The sequence below is a fragment of the Protomyctophum parallelum genome (assembly GCF_964188405.1).
Source record: "Protomyctophum parallelum genome assembly, chromosome: 2".
In the NCBI taxonomy this organism is placed as follows: Eukaryota; Metazoa; Chordata; class Actinopteri; order Myctophiformes; family Myctophidae; genus Protomyctophum; species Protomyctophum parallelum.
This window is the reverse complement of record NC_139699.1, coordinates 30454206-30481088: the sequence shown is the minus strand read 5'-3', so window position 1 is coordinate 30481088 and position 26883 is coordinate 30454206. Positions and strand designations below refer to the sequence as shown.

Below are 26883 nucleotides of genomic sequence, written 5' to 3'. Positions count from 1 at the left end.
TACCTTCCACTGTACATGCATTTTGGCCAAAGAGGTCTGTTTTTGCCAGGCCTACAGTACAATGTGACCTTGTTCTGCTATGGGAGCAGCAAGTGGTGTGGGATTATTAGGAGTCTGAAGTCGAGTCAAAGCACTAAATTCAATTTGCAGGCATTGGAACAGCAGCATTCTGTCTGCTTTCCACTCTGCACTGCCCTGGCAGGTAGAGAGAGAGAGAGAGAGTGCGCTTTGACAATAGGCTAGTCTCAAATAGTGGCTGTACGAAGTTTTACTTATTTTTGAGCGGTGGGCACACCGTCTCCATCATGTAGCTTTGTGTGACCCTATGTCTGTCTGTCTGTCTGTCTGTCTGTCTGTCTGTCTGTCTGTCTGTCTTTCTGTTTAGGGTGCCAACAGGTGAGAAAGTGGCACTGTTGAGCTTCACATTGTGCACAGTGTTGAGTTTGAGAAAGCTGAGTTACAGTATAGCTCAGGTGTGATTTTTGGATTCATAGTGTGTTAGTGTGTTTCTTGTATATGTTTTTCATTCTGAGAAAAAGAGCATACATTATTGTCAATCAAGAGCTTGACAAGGCCCTTCTTTCCTCTTAGAGAGGCAGGAATAGTACTCATCACTGCACATTGTTATACTGTACATATCCCTGGTTTGCATTTTACATGGGGGAGTTTGTTTCAAGGCAGAAGTTAAAATTTACTCCATGGTTTTACTAGCGGACACTACAAAGCCACGGTATGTGTTTCGTATTATATAAGAGCTTAATAGGTTGACCCTTTTTCATATTAATTGTACACCGTTCTAGGTATTTCCCGCCTGCACACATTCAATTAGTGCTTAGTTTATCGATGGTGGTAATAGTAGATAATTGTGTGCTCCGCTGCCCCAGCCCATCCTTTGGCCCGTTCATGGGCTGACCTCATGATCACCATGGGAAATCCTCTGACCTTAAGGTCATTTTAACACATCAATATCACAGCCAACCAGAGCGTATCCTGTGTGTGTGTGTGTGTGTGTGTGTGTGTGTGTGTGTGTGTGTGTGTGTGTGTGTGCGCGTGTGTGTGTGTGTGGCTGCGTGCGTGTCCCTTTGAAGTTAATTCAAGTGGGGACCATGTTGGTACACAGTCGTGCCTGGCTCTCCATCAATGCCTGTCAGAGAAACCTGATTCATGTTTAATGCAGACAGGACTCATGTGGTTGTTGTGCTGAAATGAGCTCTCAAACAGCCTCGCAACCAATCGGACCTGCATACGGGATGTTGGATTCATCAATCAATTCTGACTTAGAAGCAAGAGAAAACATTCTACACACACACAAACACACACACACACACACACACACACACACACACACACACACACACACACACACACACACGTGCGTGTGCGCCGTGTCATACACCCATATTGACACACAGACACACCAAGCCAGTAATGCGTCTCTAGCATGCTGGCAGGTGGCCAATAAAAAAGGTTAATTTCAGCGTGGAAGGAGCAGGCCATTAGGCCAGGAACGATGGCGTAGACAGGGAGGAGCGAAGGCCCTGGGCGTGACCTCTGAGACATGACGGCTTGTCCGGTTAGCATGCTGCAGGGAATGGCGGGTAATAATAATAGGATTGATTACTGCGGGACGTGTCCCCTAGTTCTTTATATATAGAAGAGCCCTCACCACGACCGACGGCGCTCCTCCTCGTCCCCTTATCCCCTTACACCTCTTCTCTTTATCATTCTCTCTTTCTGTCCATGTCTATTTGTTTTTCAACCCCTTTCTACTCTGTGTTTATTTTCTGTCTGCCCCCCTTTGTCATCCACTCTGTTTGTGTGTGAGCGCACGTGTAGCACATGAGATAGCAGAGAGAAACATTCAGAGACTGGGGGGGAGAGTGGCTTAGCCGGGCGTCGGTTTATGTATTCAGCTTGAGTCTCAGTGAGGGAAAGGGAGGGGGAGAAAAAAAATTATAGGGCAGGGAGAGAGAGGCTTGCAGTGCATAGATTAGAGTAAGATGCGAATAATGAGACTCCCATCTCTACCGTCTAGTCGTCTCTCGCATAACTCTCCCCTTCCTTCTGTCCCCCCCCCCCCCCCCCCCCCGACTCTTTCAACACACTCCTCCTGTGGCTTGAGGTGAGTCCCATTTCAGCATTCAGGGATACCCCCTAACGGAAAGACGATAGAGAGTATCGCTTATCCCCCCCGCCCCCCCCCCCCCCCCATCTCTATACCTATATCGTTCCATTTTATTTGATTACTAACCCTAGCTGAAGCAGTCGAGACTGGGTTTTCTAATCAGTTGAATTTTGCTCTGTCTGATTGGTTACATTTGGTTACATTTGTCTTCCATCCTGTGTTCAAGGGCTATATATATATTCTTTTTGAGGGGTGCTCGCCCCTCCTATGTCCAGCTTTTAGTGTGTGTCCTACATAAACATTAAATTCCCATTCGACAATGAATGGAGAATTTTATGTCATAGTGTACATTTTACATCATGGTTAAATTATGTCATATTTTACGTCATATTCTTCTTAAAAAAAAATCGGAATCTAACTACTTCCACATATTTTATGCTAGAAATCTATTTAAAACTTTATGCAGTTATTTATTAGGGATGTGGAAAAAAAGTATTTTTCGATTTGCTCACCCCCACTCAAATAATAGAAGTTGATAAAAAAATAAAAGAAAAAAGAACACTGTACGAGCGTGTATCGTGTATCACAAAGTTGACGCCAGCCAAGATGATTGGAGAAATGCCATCAGCTCACGGAAACCATAGACATAAACGATTAAACGTAGACGCCTCTTCCGGCTCTGGGGCGTACTCTGTATCTCCAGGGAACGCAACATGGAGGCAAGCTTTCCCGAGGAAGCATAGCGGAAGCAAAGTGGAAGCTTGTCAAGCTTCCGGGTACGTAATCAGAGACGTGACTCCCTCTTTCACAGCGGCACTTGCTTTAAACGGAAATCCCGGAAAAGACGTGCTGTGATTGGCCAGTAGTCCAATTGAGTGGCAGCGACGCAGCATTTCTTCAGCACTTCCGCTTGACTTTCCTATTGGACGCGTGAATCTTTTCTACGTCCGAGCATAGACATGGTAACGCCTGATTGGCCTACCGACACTGCCGGCCGCAGCACCAGCCTTTCCTCCGAGGTGGAGGATACATGCTAGATAGTCTGCCGCGAGGTTACTTTTACTCCATGATGGGAAATAATACAAGTACGATTATAATACAAGAGAATGACAGCTTGGCACATGCGACAGTAACTTTTATTTTTGTAGAAGAGGCAAACTAATATTGTTTGCTTTGATGGAATAATTGATTGTGTGTTTTAAATAATGTTTTTGATTATTGTGTAATTTATTTGTATGTGTAAACTTGAAACATTATTGTGCTGTAAGGTCTCTTTTCCCTTGATTCCTTATATTTTTTAGTATAATAGTATTAGTTTACTATAATTAGATTAATACACGATAATCAACACTATTCAATCAATTATTCAATCAAAGCAAACGGCATAAAACATTACAAAAAGTTACAAGAGTTAGAAGGCTGCAGCCTGTCGCGTGTGCCAAGCTGTCATTCTCGTAGGACAGACAGTGCAGGCACACCTGAACTTCCATGCTTGGCCAAAAGCCACTGTCTGCCGGAAGAGACGACAGCTTTTGTCCACGCATGGAATCCTAGGTGTGCTTACACCCAGTGTGGCGAGACTATGGAGGCAAGACGGGCAGTACCATGTCTATTCTCGGACGTAGAATAGATTCACGCGTTGGAGACAGGCATCTATATTTTTTAATATCTATGACGGAAACCTTTCCCCTCGATCATCTTGGCCGTCAACTCTGTGCACACTCTGCTCACCTGGTCCGCTCTATGTGAAACAACCTCTCACTACTACATTATTTTTTCTTCTTTTTGCACTCAAGGAGGATAGAGTGAGATTCAGTGTGGGCAAGGGGGTTTCCTGTTGTCTTATATCACACAGCTATGTTGCAACACATAATTGTATACATGAAGCAGGGTAAACAAAAATAGTTTGCAGGGTCAGAAGGCCTCGCTTGTTCTAGCTGCACACCTACAAATAGGGCTGCTTTGAGGGCTCTCTCTCATGCGCGCACATGCACATACACACACACACACACACACACACACACACACACACACACACACACACACACACACACACACACACACACACACACACACACACACACACACACAATGGTTCTGGTGACATGTCACGTGGGCAGGACTGAACTGTCTGTATCTCTCCCTCTCAATCCTTGCGAGTTTCTTTCCTTGCTTCCCAAAAAGCACCATGCCTCTCCTTCCTCCTCTCATCTTTCTCCCTGTCTCATCAGCTATCCTCTGTCTCACACTTTTCCTTTCTCTGACCCCCATCCCTTTTCTTTCCCTTCTATTACCGTTCCCTCCCCTCTGTTATTCTTTTCCATTTTTCCCCAATCCTCACCTTTTGTTTGTCCAGTGACCGCACGCACGCACGCACACACACACACGCACACTTTTTCTTTTCTTCCCCTCTTTTGTGTGTACTGGCCTTGGGTGTGCACACGTTGGCACTCTGTACATGTGAACGTGAGACTTTCCATTGTTGGTCAACACAAAATCGTTCACAATGCAGCTTTGTATTCAATTACCTCCTCCCCCCCCCCCCACACACACACACACACACACACTCCAAATGACCAATTATACATGGGCAACTGGTGCCCTGAAGGCTAACCACCACCTTCACTTAATGCGCCCCACGGGTTAATATCTATTATCCAGTTGCTGTTATACAGTATATTATGCAAACATACAAATATAACCCGCTTTAGATATTAGTAGCTGGCATTAAAATTGTAGCGACTTTTTTATGTCCAATATATTTGTATAATCATGTAGCCTATAACTAAATGCATTTGAAATGAAATACAAATGTTATCTTTCAGGATTCCAATAAAAAAATAGCAAATTAATAATAATAATAATAATAATCAGGATTCCAATTCAAATATAGCAAACATTGCAGATCTACAAGCTCAAAACGTGTCACACTGAAACGCATTTTGAGCTTGCTGTAGAATGACGAATTACGGCATTACGGAAAAAAAAGTTCAGAGATAAGAGGTTTCTGCCACACAGTAAATGCAATGTGGCCCTCAGTCTGGAGTGAGTGTGGACATATAGTGGCCCTCTCCATCATCAAAGTTGCCCACCCCTGAATTGCATGATACCTCATTGCTGGGCAGCCAGGATTGGCTTCGTGACAAATAGTCCTGACCTGGAAATGAGGTCAGGGTCACCATAGCATTCCATTACCCTGATTTTCATCTGTCTCTGGAAGGCAGAATGAAGATCTGTCTCTGGAAGGCAGCATGAAGTAAAGAAGAAAAAAGGTCTAGTTATGCGTAGTTATTGCACATGTCCTGCACTGAACTTGGGGGGGTAAAGGAAAGGAAACTCTTGGAGTACAGATGATGAGAAAGGGCAACAGTATGCAACAGTTGTAAAATATAAGCAGCGGGGAAAGAAAACGTGGCTGTGGAAGGAGAAGAGTGGATGGCACTTTACAGTACTGTAGGTATGTGCGGACATTCCCTTGAGAATGTCTGCTGGAGAAAGGAGTCGCTAGGGAGTCTGCAGGGCTGAGAGCAGACGACAGCCTCCATTTTAGGAGTATTCACTGACTGATTAGGTCCACTGGGTAGCCGGAGAGGCTGACAGAGAAATCCCTATCTCTACTCTGCAGACGTGTGTGTGTGTGTGTGTGTGTGTGTGTGTGTGTGTGTGTGTGTGTGTGTGTGTGTGTGTGTGTGTGTGTGTGTGTGTGTGTGTGTGTGTGTGTGTGTGTGTGTGTGTGTGTGTGTGTGTGTGTGTGTGTGTGTGTGTGTGTGTGCACGTACATGCCTTTTGTATGAATTGGTATGTGCACACATGAATGTGTATACTGTGTTCTAATTTCCATGTACCTGATATCTCATTTTCTAGCATGAATTATATTCTTTACCATTGCACTGTATGTTGATAGCACAGTACCAATGCCAGGTGATTATAGTGAGAGCTAATTAGCTCGCTTTACAAATTAGTTTGTTGACGTCAACAACTTCACAGGTGCTACCAGCAGTTCTGTGATACAGCTTCTGGACAGTTAGGCAAGGAAATTAAATAAGTGATTTTTTTATTTTCCGTAACATATGTATTGTGCGCCTACTACACAGTTTGGCGAGGTGGAAGATAGGTTGCTTGGAACAGCCAGGGTGTCAGAGGGATGACGAGACTTGGTAGGGACAGACTTGGTAGGGACAGAGTTTGCAATGCATTACTTTTGATTGCTATAGATGCACTATACACATTACAAATTAACGTGGAATACTAGTTTAACACCAACCATTTTTGGTCTTATTAGACTGTTTTTCAAAATGTATCTTTTAATGTACTTACAATGTGTTACCGGTATACAATCTTTTTAAATCTTACAAAACCCCCACTAAATTCTCTGAGACGTTTTCTCTCTGCATGTTCTGAGCATTTCTCATTTGTAGTCATATGAGAATGACGTGCCATGATCATAGTGTATGGTCTATAATACTAATTTGTTAATGTTCATTCCACTGCTTGTTGTCTCCACCTGGCCGAAGGCATGGGGAGAGACTATGTTTTGCACTCCGTCCGTCCGTGTGTCCGTCCGTCCGTTACCAGATAATCTATGGCACTGTTGGCCTCTCCCAAACTGTTGGCCTCTGACAAACTGTTGGCCTCTGCCAAACGAATAATCTATTTCTGTAGATTATTCGTACACATTTTATCCATACATCACGCAATTCGGTATACACTATCTCCATAGTCATGTGATCAACACAGATCCCATATTCCGTCCTTATTGGCAAAGACTGGCTTCCAAAGCTTGCATGATTGGTCCATTTCGAACAAAATGCCACAAATCACAAACACTTTCCGTGAAATTATACGCGCATATTTCCACTTCTTTTCCCAAATCAGCCTCACGGTGGCGCTATAACAGTCCAGTTCCTGTTTTTACCTATAACTGCATCAATCTGTGTACAACTTTGTATGCGCATTCCCTAGAGGCCATGGCAAAACATTTTCCCTGCATTTTCCACATCTCCCAGTTGGAGTGCCACCATGAGGCCGATTTCTGCAAAAAACATTTGTTTATATTAGTCGCACAGATTTCATCCAAATCTCACGCAAATCGGTACACATGATCTCTGTAGTCATGTGATCAAGACGAGTCTGTTGGATTTATCAGATTCTACACTGATTGGATAAGATTGCCTTCCAAAGTTTTCAGGAGTGGCCCGTTTTGTACAAAATACTGCAAATCATGTACGCAGTGCAATGCAGTGAAACTGTGCACGCATTATTCCCACTAGGCTGTGGAAGCCTGACATTTTTCAAATCAGCCTCATGGTGGCGCTATAACAGGCCAAGTCACGTCTTTACATGCACCGATCTGCACAAAACGTTGTGTGCACACTCCCTACAGCCCAAGGAAAAACATCTGGCCTGGATTCTTTAATTCTGCCTTTTCGAGCGCCACCAGGAGGCCCATTGCAATAAGCCCTTTTAAGCTGCTCAACAGTGCTACTTTAGGTCACCCAGCAGTATTGCAGTTGTTCACACCCCAAACAGATCGACAGACAGACAGACAAAGTGCCTGTTATCAATGGAATTTTATTATGGGCCCTTTAAATGGTGTTTTCTTGGTTCAAAACCTAGAGCAGAGTGCTGCTGTAGTTGACAAATGATGAAGATAAATTTCCCTTGCAAGTTAATGTGGTTGAGCTGCCTACTGACTGACTGTGTAGGATTGCAATGTCTCCTTCCACTCTAATGTTTTTCAACCCATAACCCTCCCACCCGTGAAGGCCAAAACCCAGGAGACATTGCTCCTTCTCTCTCTCTCTCTCTCTCTCTCTCTCTCTCTCTCTCTCTGCTATGAAATGTGACATGTTAACTGGGGGTTTCACAGAGTGTTTGATTCGATATCTATGTGTGTACGCACAAAGAGTTTTGAGCTTGTAGATTGCTATTTTCAGTTGTGCTGATAGGTTACTCGGGCCGATACCACCCTAAAGTACTCGTACTCTGTATCGGAACCGGTACTTTGAACCGAGTAGGCTACTAAAACATTCAATTGACACTAGGCTGAACGATCAATGCAACGGGAGCAAGTCTGACCCAACACTGCAGCAAAATGAGCAGATCGCCCAAAACAGCCGATCTACAAGCATAAATGACAACTGACAAGTTTAGAACGGAGATCCATGTGCATCTATGTTTATATTTGGCGGGTAACACTATCGGATGAATAAATTAACATTTTAATTAGCTTATAGTTATAGTTGTCCTTTCTACTCGTAGGAGGAGCACATTAAAAAAGGTATTTATTTACATCAGACCACCAGGTCCAAAAAAAGTACTCTATGAAGTGTAGATTTGTGTCTATGTGTATATTCAGCGGGCAGCATTTTTAGATTAATAAATGAGCATTAATTAACCTCTGTTCTCTCCACTTGACGCAGCCACATGTCATTAAAAGTTATTTCCATCAGACGAGGTCCAACAAAGTAATCCATGACTGTATACAGATCTTGTAAGCGTTATAAGCACAACGTCCTTAAAATCCTTAAAATAAATATATAAAAGCCAAAGTTTATATTGCCGTAAAAAAAACTTGCAAGTGTTGTTTTTCTTTGCGACACAGCGACAGTACTCCCGCCCCTCCCCCCGCACATGTGCAGGGACCGTGACATTTTTTTCCCTTGAGCATAATGAAAGAAAGGCACCTATACAAGGTCAAATTTTTTCTTGAAAAACGATGAAAGGTAGATAAAACTAGAATGTGTTGGAAACTTGGAATAGAACAAAATGTTTTATGGCTAATAACATTTTGGAAACATTTTGGAATTTGATATTTTTTCAAAATCATTTCCGGCTATTTTATTGTGGTAATTGAACAGTATCATTACAAGTACAAGGCATGACAATTAAATTAAATAGGAGAAAAAAGGGGGTAAAATAAGTGGTTACTCAACAAAAAGTACTCGTATCGGTACTCTGTATCGGCGAGTACTAAAAAATAAGTACTTGTACTCGTACTCTGTCTGAAAAAACGGTCTGAAAAAATGGTATCGGAATGGTATCGGAACCTAATTTTCATAGTGTGACACCGTTGTACAACAAATATATACTGTAAAGCAGGCTTAATGTTAATAGAGAGAGGCAAAGACAACCAATTCCCTTTGACCTAACTTAGGAAGTTCAAATGACAGCAGAATATCTACTTCCTGGCTGATCTCCCCAAGGCTAGGTCATCCAAGAACTCTTTCTCCACGCAGACAATACTTGGATCCCTCATTAGATTATTAGCAATAGTTATATCAGATTTATTGCACTTAGGACAACAGTAAACCTTGGGAGAATAGCCATAACTCTTGTTTTTCATGGCAATGTCAGGCACACTGTTGCACAATACTGACTTGAATAACTGATTACTTCTTTATACATACAAGCATGTAGGCTATTAAACATATTGACTCATTTTAAAATGATTTGATATTTGATATTTGATATTGATATATTATAGATCTATAATAAGCTATCTTTTATTTGGTATTACATGCATAATATTAATATGAATACACATTAAATAAATACACCTCATTCACAAAGTGTGGGTACACAGATGTGATACTAAAGTGTTTCAGCGAAAACGGATTTCATAATTTTTGTACGTGCTTTTTTGTCTGCTGCACTGAATCTCACGTCTGCTGCTAGACACTCATATGTTCCACAACTATTATTACTATTAGGAATTATTAGAATTCCTTATTCTTCATGCTAAATCTATTACAATAGTACCAAACCTCGAATAAAATGTTTGTATTCTTTCTTCTCATTTTCACATGAGAGTATTAACTTATTAATGTTCAGCTGATAATCACGAGATCAAGGTACTTGCTTCCAAATAAAGCAGATGTACACTCCGTCAAGGTGTTGCAATCAATGTGAAGCGTTGTAAGCTTGCAGATCAGTTCTTTTTGACGAGAGACCAGCACAGGGAAGTCTGGTTTCACATTGGATTTTACCGGTTGCCTTTTATGGTGTTAAATGGGCCAGTGGAATAATGCAAATACTCAATGCTTAACGTTGAGTCATTTATTTCCACTCATTTTAACCGTGTTCAAATCAAGACGGCTGAATGAAATGGCAGCATAATGTTTTTCATGAGATTTTCTGCAGGATGTGTAGTGTACACAGCAGGCAGACAGTCACCACTTTGCATCATTCATCCATTTCAATTGTAGACAAACTGTCTCTGTGCCCTTTTTGAAACTCCCATTGCTCTACCAGATGACAATTGGCTCTTTTCGAATAACTGAACCGTGCTGTGCCGTTCTGGATTTGCTTCAATACGCTATGGCACGGTTTCAGAAGGTTCTCAGAAACTAATTTGGTTCCTGCTCAGGACGCATGGGAGAAGCTAGTAGTGCTGTTACTCTGGATTTAGTCAGGCGGATGTGACAACACTGGAACTATATCCTAGAGCAGAGGTTCTCAAACGTTTTTATTGGGGTTGTTTTTATTCAACAACCCCATATTACTGAGATACTGAGACAGTATAACGTGGAAAAATATGTAATGGCACTTTTCCATCGATCCTTTGTGGAGAGTGCATTGACTTTTTTTTTGTTTCCTGGTATGGCTCATTATCATTGGTTAATAAGAACAAACTCCATAAAATCATCAACGTGTCCAGCAAAATAGCTGGGGTACGTTTTGAGAGTATGACTTCAATGTATGAGACCCTGGTACTCAGGAAGGGGAAAGCTATTACTAGGGACAAAACACACCCGTTACACAGCCAATGCCATCTTTTACCATCAGGGCGACGGTGCATGGTACCTTCTCTGCAGGCTAGGGCCTCAAGATTGTTTGTTCCCATAAGTATAGGACTTATGAACAAACAGGCCCCATCTCAGTTCCGTGTATAAAGTGTGATGTGATGCCTCTTGGACTGCATTCTGTTGGCATTGTTTCTTTATTGTCAATCAATGTACTGTGTGATCTGTTTGTTTGTATTGTTTTCTGTATCCTGATGACTGCTTGGCACAAAACAAATTTCCGAAAGGACAAATAAAGTATCTATCTCTTATGAAGGATATTCTTTGGCGACCCCATCTGTTCCCCATAGTTTCAGGTTATGGAAGGTTTTGGGTTACCCTTCATAGTAAAAACAAAAAGCCAAAAGCCAAGCCTATCTCAAAAGCACCTTTCAAATTCTCAAACTGTCCTGGAGTATGGACCACTTCTCTAGGTTTTTAGTCTCTATAGTCCTATATTTGTCCTACTGTCATTGCAAATCTTTCGTCGCAGGGCAAGACGTAAGTGCTTATTATACAAATATTTATTTATCCATGGGAATATATAAATGGTCTACTTTTGTTCTGAAATTGCGTATTTAGATTATATTTCCTGATATATGATCCTGGGCTCTACACACCCTCCGCCAACCTGGGGAGAGCAACGGAAGTTGCTCCTTTACACCTGACAGGGGGAGTTTCCCTGGTTGGACGTAGCGCGTGGAAGGAACACGTTATTCCAACCAGTTCCTTTCCCCTCCATCAGGCGCCCCGGCTGGCCAGGGGGAGGCAGTTTAGAGACCAGGATTACTGCATGTTTTTGTGAGGGTACCTACCCTAGGGGACATGGGGAGAACATGCAGACTCCACACAGAAAGGCCCTTTCACCAACCCCGCCTTCGGGTATGGGCACTGATGCCGCGGAGGAGGAAACACGCCGCCAGCACCCACAGCGCCCCGAGCGGGAATCGTACCCAGGACCTTCTAGCTGTGAGGCGACAGCACTACCAACTGAGCCACCGTGCCCCTTATAGCTTTAATTTGATTGGGTTTACTGATGTTAGGTTGGCGAGAGTGATTTGTTTTTGTCAGCACTTTAATATTCTAGGATACTCAAAATGAGATTGTATTGAAGACGATAAGAAATGACTAGGTTCTCCCTAAATAGACATTGTACTGCACTCTACTGGACGTTTGTTTGGACTATGTTTCTTCCTTCCCTCATTGACATTCACTGTCTGTCTGTCTTACCTTCATAACCGTGTGCTGCGGGAAAAACAGATAACTAGAAAGGGATACCTACAGTATGAGGTTATAGACCCATGTACTTTTATCTCGCTAAAACTAGCATGAGCAGAGCACACATAAGGCAGATTTGGGTTTCCATATTGATCCCACCGGCACACATGTGTTTCAAAGCTGATTTGGAATTCACAGGGCTTTTGAACCCCAAAAGGGACTTTACTCTTGTAGGTTTGTTTTGATGTCTCCTCAAGGTTTGGCGGACTTCTTTTCAAGCGCGGCTCAATTTTCAGACAGATGGAGACAGACCGAGAAAGTAGGAGGAAGAAAGTTTAATTCCAGATTGACACGGTTCACCAGCCAGCCTTGTCTACTTGATGGGGACGGCCACTCCACCCAGCTCAAGTGAAAGTGACATTGACATATATCTTCCATCCTGAGTTCAACCCCACTGTCATTGTCTGGTTATGATTTGGGAACCATCATAGCTGGCTGATGACAACCTAGAATTGGCTTTCGTTTGAATGACGTCTATTTCACGAAGGAGAATGTGGAATTGCAGAATGACTGCAAGGTGACACAAAGGATTATCTTTCCCCCTGCTTTTTAGATGTGAATAACATAATGTTTGAAGTATATTTCTTGTGCTATAGGTGCAGAAACATGGTGTAACTTTGAGAGTTTCTTTGAATTTTCTTCAGAAAAGGAATGCTCTCTATTTGGGGCCGACTGAACATAATAACGTAAAGTATAAAGTGTGTGTGAACTTTTCTTTAGTTTTTTCCCCCTTCTTTCTCTGCCACCAGAATGGGCACCTAAAGACATGGTTAAAGTCCCCCCCCCCCCCCCCCTCCTTTTGGTTGGGGTGGTACATATAACATTCTCACACTTGGACCTGTATAGGGCACATTCAAGGTGTCAGACGCATCTTTCTCTAATTCCCTCGAGACAAAATCAAAGCCCTGGCTGTCTTGCTCCAACTGCAAATGCATTTTAGCCTCCTCAAAGCTTTACTTCTTCTGACGGAAGAATGAAATAAAATCCAATTTCTGCTTTTTCATACCAGCTTTATAGATTTTTGCTGATAGCAAGTCAAAGTTTCAAGTCGAATGGGATGCAGCTTCTGCTTTATGATTCTTCTTAGCTTGATGGCCTTGATGGCACAAAGTTTATTTTGTTTGTTTGCTTTGAGCCCGAGACGCTCAATCTGGACTGCCAAAATCATGACGGGAAGTAAAGGGGAGCAATGGATATGTTCAGTTATCCTCAAACATAGCTTTTATCTCCCGCACAGAGCTCTGAGGAAATGGTCTGCACTGTTCCAGTGCAGGAATTGTGGGAAGAGTGTAAGGAAGAAGCTCAAATGTGTGTAGGATTGGCCCGTGTTTGGGGAAGGAAAGCCGGGCGGAGAGGGTGATGTTGGTCATTGCACGTACACCTAAGAGCAATGTACACGTGTCAGCAGGGAGTGTTGGGCGGGAGGAGTACAGGCCCTATGTACATCCTCCCTGTGGGGGCTCCTCACTGACAGGTGAGTCAGTACGGTGCAACAGCAGTGACGACACAAAAAACTGTGTGGGGTCAATTAATTGGCATAATGACTAAAAAGGCGGTAAAAAAAGAATTGGCTACCTATTGTGTAAAGGTCAGTGGTTCTCAAACTTTTTCATGTCAAGGACCCCCAAATGAATATGCATTTGGCCGTGGACCCATCTGAAAATATATTTTGCATGCATGTGTATGTGTGCCCTCATTTCGCTGAGCTGCCCTGAACTCTCTTTGTGAGGGCCCCGGGGAGGGTGTCAGGATTCCTCCTCTCCACACCATGCAGTGCTCTTGCGGACTTCTGATTGGTGCAGGCTGTGTGTGTGTGTGTGTGTGTGTGTGTGTGTGTGTGTGACTGTGTGACTGTGTGACTGTGTTTTGGGTCTGAGGATTCAAAAACAACATTTCCTGATGTTTGAGCGCAGAGGCTCTGTTGTAATGTTGATACCGATTTCCTTTTTTCTGCTATTGACTGTATGCTGCTTGTATCACTGTGCACTGTGTGCATCAGTTTGAAAGAGTGAGAGAGATTGTTTTGTACTTGTGTGCCCCACACACACACAAATTGAGATGCAGTAGCTACTTGTGTGCCCCACACACACACAAATTGAGCTGCAGTAGCAATTTTTTACTTCTGAATTATTGCCAGCTATCTCTCTGGATGAATATTACAGTGCACACTGCACAGTTACATTGAACACACTCACATGCATGATTAATGCTTGTCATAGAGGATGACCGGTGAAGGCATTCGTTGTAGCATCTGTCATTGTATAGGTAATTTACTGCAGCTGGATTTGCCTAATTGTTGGATCCACTCTGTCAAACTCCCCAGTATGTGTGGAGCACCTCCAGATATCATAATTAGAATAACTGACTGACTAGATTTATAACGTCATTCCAGTCCGTTTCCTTTCTCAGCATTGCCTTTTCAGCTTGAAAGGTGTTTCTGTGCTTTGAAGAGATATACAGTATACTATACAATTCTGGTTATCTGGTAGCTTCATTATACTTGCAAAACTAGTTATACTCAATAAGTAAACTACAAACCATCTGGCTATTAACGGAATGCAAAAAGTTGAACGCCCATATATGAACTAACTGCACCCATCGTGGCTACCATTTAATGATGAGAGAGCCATCGATACAGCTGTGATATCTGTCATTTTTAAACTATTAGAGGTTCCAGTCGCTGTGCGGCCCTTACATCTAGTTTTAAACTTAAACAGTACACTGAAATGTTTATCTGAAAACATTTGAGATGAAAAATAGACAACGAAGTAGCAAACTTGATTCAGCACTGCCTTGTTGCAGACAAATATGCGCGACATGCATATTGCATTTGTGGACGGAACATTTGACTGATTCAGTCAGTGAACGACCTGCCTCCATCGCTGTGATGCTGAGACACACCCACCTTTTGTTTCACTAAGAAATACATCACGATAACCATGACATGGTTGCAAAAAGCCATTTCAGCGCGTCGTTAAAGTGACAGGCTATTGTTATAACCCTGGTGGTATAGTGTCCTTTTTTGAGGGGCTCCCCTCCTATATACAGCTTTTGTCCCCACGGGTCAGTGTGATTTTTATTTTCCAGAATCTAAAACCTATCAATGTTGTTTTTAGCCAAAAGATTATGCCCATTAAATAATGGTAGTGTTTGGTCCAGGAAGGTGTAATTATACTGAGATGCTGCATATGGTGTAGGAGGACATTTATTTACTGCCCTATCATGACCCTAGAGGTAAATGATGATGAATGCTCCTTGCTATGTTGTCTGAAAGAGTGACCCTCTTGCTTTTGACACATTTGCTGCTTCTTGCCAGCCAGTTGTGCACAGCAGCACATGCAAAGTTTTGCAAACACATACACGCAAATAAATACACACTCCATTTCTGTCCGTAGCACTCACAACCCTCACCCTAGTATGTGCCTCTATGTTGGTGCCCCTAGCATCACCATGTTGGTTTGACTTGACCTCCTTGCCTCGCCTCCCGTCTCCTCTCCTGTCCGTCTTGTCTTTCTCCTAACTCCATATAGGGTGAAAAGGATGCTATGTCAGCTCCTTATCCCCTTTTCCTTCTCTCCCTCCTTCTCATTTTTCTACTGGCTGCCTGGCACGGTTGGAGCATAAACGGAGCAAGGCCACCGATAGCATCTGCAGATGTGCAGCCAACATCCCCAGATAAGCACCAGCAGCAGCATGCCCCTCTCTAGTGAACAATAGAGTCCCCGTTGAAATGTGTGGTGGGAAAGTGTGCATATGTGTGTGTGCAAGGATGGGTGGAGGCGGCATGAAAGAGACCTGGAGACAGATGCTGGGAACGAGGGAGAAAAAGGAGGAGGCATAGGGAGGGGTTAGTGCGGGGGAGAGAGTTTGGAATAAGGGATAGGTGATGAGACTGGAAAGAGAAAAGGGGAAGGGGAGTGTGGGAGATTGGACAGACTGAAGGGCTGGTATTATCCTTCTGGGGCCTTATCTAGCTGTCCATCATTTGCCGGGGCACGGTTGTGTTGGAATCCTTTATCGGGACGGCCTGTTGAGCTCGGGGATGGTGGAGGGCTCCCCCCTCATTCCGGGTGGGGCCTGAAAGAAGAAGCTAGCCCTTGACGACAGATGTGAGGACAGGTCACCGATAGCCGTGCAGCGGCATGCCTTTGTAGCCCCTGCAAAGGAATTTGATTGACGGGGCCATTTATATTTCCACGTCTTCCACTTCTCTGACATCACAGAGGCTGCTCTGTTAGCTTTCCCTACGCATCCTCTCCTGCGTCACCTTCCCTCCTCCCCTTCTCTCTCTGATAAGGGGCCGAGGGAGGGCGAGAGAGAGAGGCAGGGGGGTGGATGTGTGGTTGTAGGAACAACACATTTATCTGCACTCGGTCAATGGGAGCAGCCACTCCCTGTGGCGCCGCGGTCTCCCCTGGCAACGACCTCTGCCGAAGGTTGCCCTCGAAATGGGACAAGAATGAGCTACGTTTCTGGGGATATAATAAGACATTTAACACGATTAAGGACCCTAATGTAATCAGCATTGTTTCAGCTACAACTCAATTACATGTAATGAAACGGGCCCTTTTCCTTCGAGATGCTGGGGGCGTTTGCTTAGCTAGTGGTCTGACCCCACTAACGCTGAAAGAAGACACATGAAACCTGTGTCATGCAAAGATAAATTAACACTGCACAATGTGCACATGCCAAGAAACGTACGGAAATACACTTGTGACACAACGTAACGAAGGCATAAAAACGCACAACACACACACACACACACACACACACACACACGCAAACATCTCCCTTTGCTCTTAACCATACCCCTCAAGGCATGTCACCAACAATGGACTGATGCTCACTGGAGTGATCTCAGTGCAGACATTCCTCATTAATCCTCTGCTCCACAAGCAATTATCTGTCTGCACACCTTTTATGACAAAGTCTCATCTAAAGTAGCTGAAGGCACCCCACTGTGCTGGCGTCAAGGTTATGCTCACAGTAGGAAATGCCCATGTGCGTGTGATTGTGAGGATTTGGGCTGTGAGTGGATAGTCATCGATGTACTACAATCAGAGTAGAGTGATAGAGGGATTTTATGGCCTTGAAAACGGATCGGTATTGCAAGTGTCATTCAGATATGTCGATAAAGGTACAAGCAGTGGCGTTTCTGAGAATCCCGAGGCCCCCCTGCACGGATGGGGGTGGGGCCCTTTCACCACAGTGTAGCCTATAACATCACGTTAATAAGAGTGTTTGCTTCAATAAGAATGTGTACACACAAATTTGGATACAATCAACTGCAGGAGAGTAGGAAAACAGATATATATTTTTTATCCAAAATGATATAGCACAGCAGATTCTTCACATACTAGAGCAGGGGTTCTCAACGTTTTTAGCTGGGGACCCCCGGAAATGCTTTGGCCATGTTTCGCGATTTCCCAGCCATTAAGTTGCAAAAAACTAATATTTTTTATTTTTGAAAATAATTTGGGGACCCCCACAATAATTTGGCGACCCCCCGAGGGGTCGGGACCCACAGGTTGAGAACCCCATGTACTAGAACATGTCTGAAATACATGTCAGAGCTGAAATCGACATGTAAATACGAAATAAATTCTTAAATGTAGCTAGGTGTAATGTTAGTCCACAGAAGTGAACCTTTCAAGCCTGTTTTCTCAACTCACTGTTTTCTGCAAGACAATACTCTATAAGCCATATCTCCACAACTGGTGTGTCAAACTGAAAAAACAATATGTCAATTTGAAGCTATGATTCCCTGTTTTCATGACATGAAAAAAAAATGCAATGACTTAGCCAAACGGTCACTATTGCCCTGCTGCAGCCTATAGGACGTTGAAACCTGCAGCCAGTTTACACAATTAAATGTCCCTTGAAACTTCAGCACCATAGACAACGAAAGGAAAGGAAGTTCTGCAGTGAGAGAAAAAGAAAATAAAGAGAGGCTGTGTATTATTATATCCGGGGCGGCCAAAATAGCGCATTATATATACATTATAGAGAGCACTATTCACTCATAATTATATGTGCGCCCATGCCGCCCATGTGTTTGCGCCCGTGCGTGTGCGCCCGTGTGTGTGTGTGTACGTGCGTTTGTGCGCGCGCTACAAATCCATACACAAGCACAAAGCAGACTATAAATAGGCGTAACACTAGGCCTTTATTTGCTTTGATTAATATTGGATAATAATATATGGATTATTACCTTTAATAACGTCCAAAGCTGCTTCCCTCCTTGCATTCCTTTTATATTTATACCATGTCTCCTAATCCAACTGGCGAGCACAGTAGCGCACTGGTTTTCAATGCTGAGAACTGACAATCCAGACAGTCTTTCCTGGGACTCAGACCTACTGTATGTCTTGATGATTTTCAGTTTTGAAAAATATCTCTCAGCACTTGCCACGCTGACAGGTATGGGGTTAAAAACGGCTTAAGAGAATCAGAGAAGTAGCCACGTCTGTGCCAATGCACTGTGGCACAATGGAGGCATTTCTCAGTAACAGAACATGGGAGCTCGGTCAGATCTTTAATTGAGCCCTTTTATAAAGGAAAGCAGCTGTGCTGGAATTTATTGTAGATTAAAGCTTGCCTTTCTGCGGATGCATGCAACTAACTTGGCTTGCTCATTTTCAAAACATCCGCTCTGCTGCTGCCGTATCATGTGACGTGTGCATGCTACCACGACAGCAGGTAGACAGGCTGACAGCCTGGTGTTTCTTCGTGATTATAATTTTTTAACCACATCCAAGGTTTATATTTTCTTTGTTTAAAAGATTAATAAAATGTTGTCAAGGGAAAAAAAAAGAAAAGAAAGAAACTTATAAAAAGAGCTTTGGGGGCACCCCGCACTGCGTCGCTTGCGGAGCCTCAAATACGCGGCTGGGTACAGCCACAGGCATGTGGAGTAAAAACTGCATAAGATGTTTTAATTTTCTTCCCATGACTGTCAACTAGAGATGTTCCCATGGCAACTGGCCTGTCCCTGTCATGCGTCTACTCTCTCTCTCTCTCTCTCTCTCTCGCGCGCGCCTAGGGCGACATTGCACAACGAATCGAACGACCCCTTAGTTTATAATCCTTTATAATGCTGTTTTTCGCTCGGCAACGGTTTGCATCCGCGTTGATGACGTCATTGATTATTCTCCCTCCGTCCACACTATCTTTAGCTGCGTTTATCTCGGAATTTAAGCTCAGATTGAGGTGATCATACAAAACATCAATGTTTTAGGAGCTCAATAAAAAATCCCTGCGACCTCGTGTGCCTCAGAAATGATTCATTGTTACTTCCGGTTCATCAAATCAGATGGTGACTCTTGAAAAGAAGCGCTCGGGCACTGAAAAGTGTGGCACAGTGTGGAAGTGGCTAAACGTGACATTAAACGTGGCGCTCAAGGAGTTAAAAGTACAATATTTGCCTCTGATATGTAGTGGAGTAAAATTTCTGAAAACTTGAAATTAAGAAACATGCAGTAAAAATACCTCAAAATTGTACTTCGGTACAGTACTTGAGTAAATGTACTTAGAACACCACTTCTATGCATGTAATATCCACTCACTCTCCCCTCTGTGCCCACAACAATAGGCAATCATGAGCTGTCAGTGCCCACTGTGCCAGGGAAATGTATCCCTGTCTAGACAGGATTGATTGAATTTGGATACAATTTTATTTCAGCGTCATTTGTTTTTTCTTTGCTTACCTCCATACTGTACATGAAGGATATTTGACATCCACAATGACCCCATCACAGTAGCAGCTAGTGCTTGAATACACAACCAATTAAATGCACAGTATGTACAGTAGTGTGTGGTTTCTGTAACCCAGCAGTTAAAACCGAGCAGGACTTGAAGCTAATTCAGTGTCAAAAGAGTTGAAAATCATTTTTTTCTTTTATTTTTTGACACAGCTTCGAAGGGGTTGTAGTAGAGGGCAGCACGGGTCCACCCGGACCCGAATACCCGAGATCCGACCCAAGAACCGAGCCGCGTCGGGTGCAAAATATTGACGTGCCGTCGGGGAACGGGTCGGTTCCATTTCAAAGCTGCGGATCTCGTTTCGGGTATCTGAAATGCAGAATACCCGAAATAACCGTGAGGATCCGAGATTTATAAATGAAACCCTTCAACTTTAAAAATAGGTTTAAAAAATAGACATGCGTGCGTTGTAATTATTACATTCTAAAGTCCATATTGTCTGTTGAACAGAGTCGACGAGGGCTGGGTCTCGTCATGCACCTAGACATGAGCGAGAGCGCTCTCTCTCTCTTTCGCTTGCACACACACACACACACACAGTCACACACATGGCTATATTAATGCAATCATGGCGGCCCCCTTCAGCGAGCGAGGTGAAACGCAAAGCAACAAGCAATGTGGGACTAACCTCGCATCACCAGGCTTTCCACCTCGGAGGAAAAATGTGGGACAGTTTTGTTGTGATTGTCAACAGCTCTGGTAAGAATGTCGGTGCGCAAAAATGCACTATAGCCTATGCAAGTTTGCAACCCTCCTCCGCTGCGCTGTCTGGAGAGGTGGCGGGGTGCACGACTGCACGTTGCTCATAGAGAGCAGTCTCATGTCATGTTAAAGCATATAATATTGCAGGGAACACACTATGGGTCCAATTAGAATGTTCTCGGATCCGGATCGGTTCGGTTCTGATATCACCGGGTCCGTTTCGGACCGGGTCCAATTTTATGGACCCGTGCTGGCCTCTAGGTTGTAGGACCATGGATAAATTAAGCTTGAGTTCCAATGTAACACCAACAATGGAAGCCAAGTTCCTGGTTCCGTCCACTAATGGTCCTTCTGAACGTTTGTGGTTGTCCTAGGGCAAACAATATGGTTTGTACCAGAGTAACTATGAAACCTTGTGTTTTTGTCACGTCATGTCACACTCAATTTGTCACGTCACGTCATATATTGTGCTCAGGTCTCGTGACATCACTATGACATCATCAGGGATGATAGTAATATCCCCATACATGGGGAAAGCCCCCATATATTGTGCCCAGGTCTCAGGACATCACTATGACATCATCAGGGATGATAGTAAATCAGGGATCATTTCATAGTAAATGCGACTTGCTGTCGCAATTAAGCCCATATATGGAGATCCCTGATGTCATCAATATTAGTATCTGGATATGTGTCTGTGATCGATGTGTTGATCCTTCCCCATTCATCCTTCCTCTTCGATGTCTCCCTTTTGACTGATACCTGTCCATTTAAACTCTAGACTGCCCCAAGTTATTTGTGCAGCCGCGCCTGGCAGCCGAAAACAGTTCTCAACAGGCCCGAAAATTAAGGCCCATCCCCTGTCTGTGCCCTCATCAAACCCTGTACACTCGCCCTTTAGGGCGAGGTCGCTTCTCACCCACAGGTGTCTTACTGGTAATAATAATAATACATTGTATTTATAATGCACTTTACATTTGAAACATGCCTTGTTAAAAAAGAAGGTCTTTAGTCCCTAAAGACCTGTGCAGTCCCTTTGTGTTAAGGCAACCTGCAGAAGGATCTACAAGCTGCTTAGAGTTACTATTGGTCGGAATGTGAAGATTGCCTTGCATTGCACCATGGGAAAGTCTGATTTCACCACATTTTGTGTTAGCTTAGAAATACCCTTTTCACATTGTCGTGGAAGTCTTTCAGCTTGTCATTGATGTGGAAAGAATATATATCCATCTTCAAGGTGAGGATAGAGGACATTGATAAATTGTAAATCTAGTGCCGTGGACTGAGTTCAGACTAGTAGGTGTAGTAGGTGAAGCAGTGCGTGCGTGCAAGTAACAGTACAGATTGTGTAGCGTACAAAGATAATATTGGCTCACTGTCGGAACAAGTATTTTTTGCTGCTCCATTGGGTACACTTTGTTCCTTTACTGTACTTACATCTGCCAAAGTGCTATTGGATGCAGCAGTTATTTTCCTCTCCTGGATTACAGTGTGAATCCATGATTCATTGGATGCAGCAGTTACAGTATTTTCCTCTTATGGATTACAGTGTGAATCCATGATTCATTTTATTTGTTTGTGAGCAGCTCTTCAATGTCAAGTGCTCTACAAGAGATTCTTTGATTTGTACTTTTTGCTCTATAATAGATATTCTGAGAGATGGACAACATTATACAGGTAGATCAACTGTCAACTTAAAAAGCCTGCACAGTTAAAGGACAACTTCTCCACTTTTCAATCTATCTTCATATAATTGGTCCTCACTAATGCACATGATAAAATATTTTTCTACTGTCTGTAAAGAAACATCTGTGTCTCATTGGAGGACTCGCTGCTGTGGGCAGTTCAGAAACTCCAACAGTGACATCATCGATGGGGAATCTAAGCTAATAGAAACGGCAGGCTTTCTATTCCTGAAAAGTTGCAATGTGATAATGGAAGGCATCGTTCTCATGATAATAAAAATCTATATATATATATATTTTTTTTAAATCTTAAAAAGAAATCTGCCTAACGATGATGTCACTGGTGGATGGGTTTCTGAACTGTCCATAATCATCCCATGAGACACAGACCGGGTAGACAAAAATTGTGCTATGAACATTAGTGAGGACCAATTATATGAAGACAGGTTGTAAAGTGGTGAAGCGGTCCTTTAAATTGCATGACAAGTTTGTGGTCTATTCAGTTTATAACTGTTAAAATCTGAGTAATTTACCTACACAGAGAATTTAGATTAAACTTTATTTTTCCTGCACTCCACACCGTTGTTGAACAAGAAAAATCTGACACAAACAGACTGTATGTTTCATAATTTCATCAGCCTGTCAGTCTTTTGAGCCCATTGTACATGATGACAAAGCACCTCAGTGACAGTTTTTATCAGACTCCAATCTAAAGTCGTCAACTGATCATACATCTTTCGCTCATGTCAAACGAACAGAAGAGCCCCTGCTCAGACTAGATGGAGCCTTATCTTTCCCTTTGTAACAGAGGACCAGGACAACACATACCAAACACCTGTTCCAACACTCCAATGGGAAAACAAGCTGCATCTCCATTTGAAAGGGAAGGTCTATTCTCGTTGCTGATTTGGCTAATATTCTTATTAAGCAATTCATCAATCAGGCTGTACTAAATCTGTGCTTAATTAAATATGGAAATAAAGGGTATGGGCCTTAAATCTCATCTGTCACCACTTTTGGGCAGCATCTCTCATTCATACTGAACGACATAAAGCCTACACTCGTAAGCTATGAAGAATTCATTGTCCTGTGGTTTGTCGTTGTCATGCAATATGCACAGCCACTTAAAAACGTCACCATATACCTCTCCTCCCCACTAAAGTGAAATTCACAGTGAAGTGGGTCACGTCTGGTCAGGAGGGATCCTTTTTGTACGTTGACGTACAGTACATTCTTTTCTCAACCCATTTTGACCTGAGATCAGATTCTAAAAATGTCGATGTTCGATTTTTCAAAAATTGCAGACCTACAAGCTTGTAGCGCACTATGAGCTTGTAGATCTGCTATTTTTCAATAGCTAAAGCATAACATAATGCTAACACCAAAAGGGGTTCCCGCCCAAAACGGGTTAATAGAGCTGAATAGGAACAGAACTGCCATCTTTGATTTCGTAAGGAAAGTAGTGTTTGGGTTTCCGTAACATGCAATGAATGTTTGATGGCGAGTCAGAGTGGAGCGGAAGTGTAAGCATTTGTCTCCCAGATTGGACGCTGGGTATTTATGTAGCCCAGGAAGCAGATTTGGCTTGCTTAGTTGCTTCTCTGTTTATGTGAGCCTTAACCACCCACAGAGCCTGTTGGTGTTTACTGCCCCTCAGCGTATTATGGAGATGCTCTCTCTCTCGCACTCTCGCACACTCGCACTCTCTCTCTCTCTCTATCTTACACACACCAGGCAGACACGCACGCACACACACACGCACATGCTAAAGCTAAGGAGCCTCTGAAAAATCTCCCTCAATAGTGATCCCTTAGACCAGGGGTATTCAATTAGATTAGGCCGGGGGCCACAACTGTAGAATGATTGTGTGTGGGGGGCAGCACAGTGTGCGCGCGAAGCGCGGAAACTTGTGCGTTCTCAAAATGCTTTTTGTGCTCAAACACGAAGATTTATGTATATTTCCGCACAGTAATAAGCAGGATAATATGTCTATACAGGTATATGCCACCTTAGAATAGATGTAGGCCTAAACCTATTTGACAGTGCATAAACAGCATTGCTTTGACATTAACGACCATCAGCTGGACGGACGGACGGACACACACACACACACACACACACACACACACACACACACACACACACACTCACTCACTCACTCACTCACTCACTCACTCACTCACTCACTCACTCTGCTGTGGGCTGTTCAGAAACCCGTCCACGACCAACAGTGACATCATCGTTAGGCAGATTGCTTTTTAAACAAGATTTATTTACGTGAGAATAGTTTATCAGACTATAAAGATCAGATTACATAGAGCAGTGATTCCCAAAGTGGGGTTCGGGGTCCGGGGACCCCCAGGGTCCTTGAGGCAGTTCCAGGGGGTCCCCAGGGAAATGGTTTGGAACCAAATGGACCCTTATGGGTCTGTAACTCTGAGAGTGTACAAATGGAACCAAATGGACCTGGAACAGGGTTTATTATTGTGAGAATGATGGCTTCCATTTTCGCATTGCAACTTTTCTGGACTAGAAAGCCTGCAGTTTCTATTAGCTTGGATTCTCCATTGATGTCACTGTTAGGTGGGTTTCTGAACTGCCCACAGCCCTCCTATGTGACACAGACCGAGTAGAAAAAAACGTGTCATTTTATCATGATTATTAGTGAGGACCTATATATGAAGATAGGTTGAAAAGTGGTCCTTTAATGATTACCGTCATTATGGTAATCTCACAATTAATATCGCACACACCATACCTGTAACTTTTATTAGCCCTCTTATTATTAAAAAAAATAATAATAATAAAAATCTTCCAGGGGCCACAAGGGGGCGCTCCGCGGGCCGCATGTGGCCCGCGGGCCGCCATTTGAATATCCCTGCCTTAGACACTTAGACACACAATAATGCAATTTATGTTTTAAAATGGTATGAAAATCGGTACAATACAAATAAATAATGCAATAGTCTCTGTAAACGTATTCACTTAAAGCATTTCAACAGCAGTTCCAAACGCCTAAATTACCAAAAAGTAACACATAATGTGAAATGTTCAGCCAGGTTAACTCCATCAGGCAGTACAAGGTGATACATACTATACTGTTGAATACAATGACTTAAATTCCTTTACTCTCTTTTTCAAGCACTGTAAAGTGCTTTGTGATTTGTCTTTTAAAATGCCTTTCCAGTATAGGATTGAACAACGTGTCACTGTTGAAGGCCAACATTGAGAATGTAGCCAGAACATTATTCAGCACAACAGAGCAGAAATGTGAAAAGCATGAAAAAAGATCAAGCTCTCCCTGAAGCACTGAAGTCTTCAATTAGAAAATGAATTACCTCTTGCAGTGGACATACGCAAGTATGCCAACTGGAGCCAAATTAAGTGCTAGTAGCCATTGAATAAAGCAAAGCAATTATTGCATAGGATGATTTTATTAACCCTTAGAAGAGCAATCACGGGAAAACCCGTGAAGTAATAGCGTTCCGTAAATGGGCAATCACTGGAAAACCCGTGATTCTGTTTCTTGATTAATATCGATATATTAATAACCTCCGCATCGCTGTGTGAAGTCCCTTTGTTGAAATTCCAACTGCAATACCCAGAAATCCCGTGTCACGTAACACGCGCGCACATCTTGGCTATAAAACGTGCCCGCCCCCTGGGGATCTGCATGCCTGGCCTGCATGGGGAGCAAGCCAGCTGCTTGCGGGCTTTCTGAGTTCGCTCTTCCCGGCCTGGCTCGAGCGATGACACCGTACTACGATCTGGACGGGTGACCAGATTTTTCTATGGTAAGAATCTTATTGTCTGAAACATTATATGCTATATCTATTCAGTGTGTATTATAGTTTATAATCGCTGTTTGCCGCGCCGCTGGGGTAAGGCAGGCCGCTGAGCTAATGTGTTTTTTTTTCTTTGCCGAGCCTCTGGAGCGTAGCTAGCGTTACAGGCTGCGGCCTGCGCTCCAGAAGCTCTGCAAAGTTAAAAAAACAAACACTGCACAAATGGTTACATACATACGTGATACTAATTATACAATCATCCATTTGTAGCGACGACTCGGCACAATAAAATCATTTGATCGCTAGCAGTCATCGGAGAATATATAAGGGTCGGTATTAGCCCAAACCGACCATGTAGCTGCTAATTAGTTAGCATTACTATTAGCTATTTGTAGCATCGGCCCACGGCAGCACAATAAATGTATTTGATCGCCGGGTAAAAAACACCATGTAATGGACATATATAGTAGCGAGCACTGACTACAGCTAAATGTGTCTTTATTTGTATATACATCAGGCGAGCCGCGAGGACGAGGACGACCGAGGACCATGATGATGATGATGATGCTGATGATGACGATGAAGAAGAAAAAGACTTCTCCGACACTGAACCAGATACATTAATTCATTTCAGGGGGCAGTTGTGTTTTCTATTTAGCCTACACAGTACACACCGTCAAGAACTGGACTGCAGTGGTTTGGGGACACTGGGGGAGGCGTAACTGTTTTGTATGTAGAATGAATAGTTTATTTCGATCTTTTGA

General features: G+C 43.2%; 1 protein-coding gene across 4 annotated transcripts in view; it reads left to right on the top strand.

Annotated features, from left to right (window-relative positions):
* The window catches only part of neo1a (neogenin 1a), a 193068-nt gene that overhangs the window by 71385 nt on the left and 94800 nt on the right, over positions 1-26883 (top strand). The gene's annotated exons all lie outside the window — the stretch shown is intronic.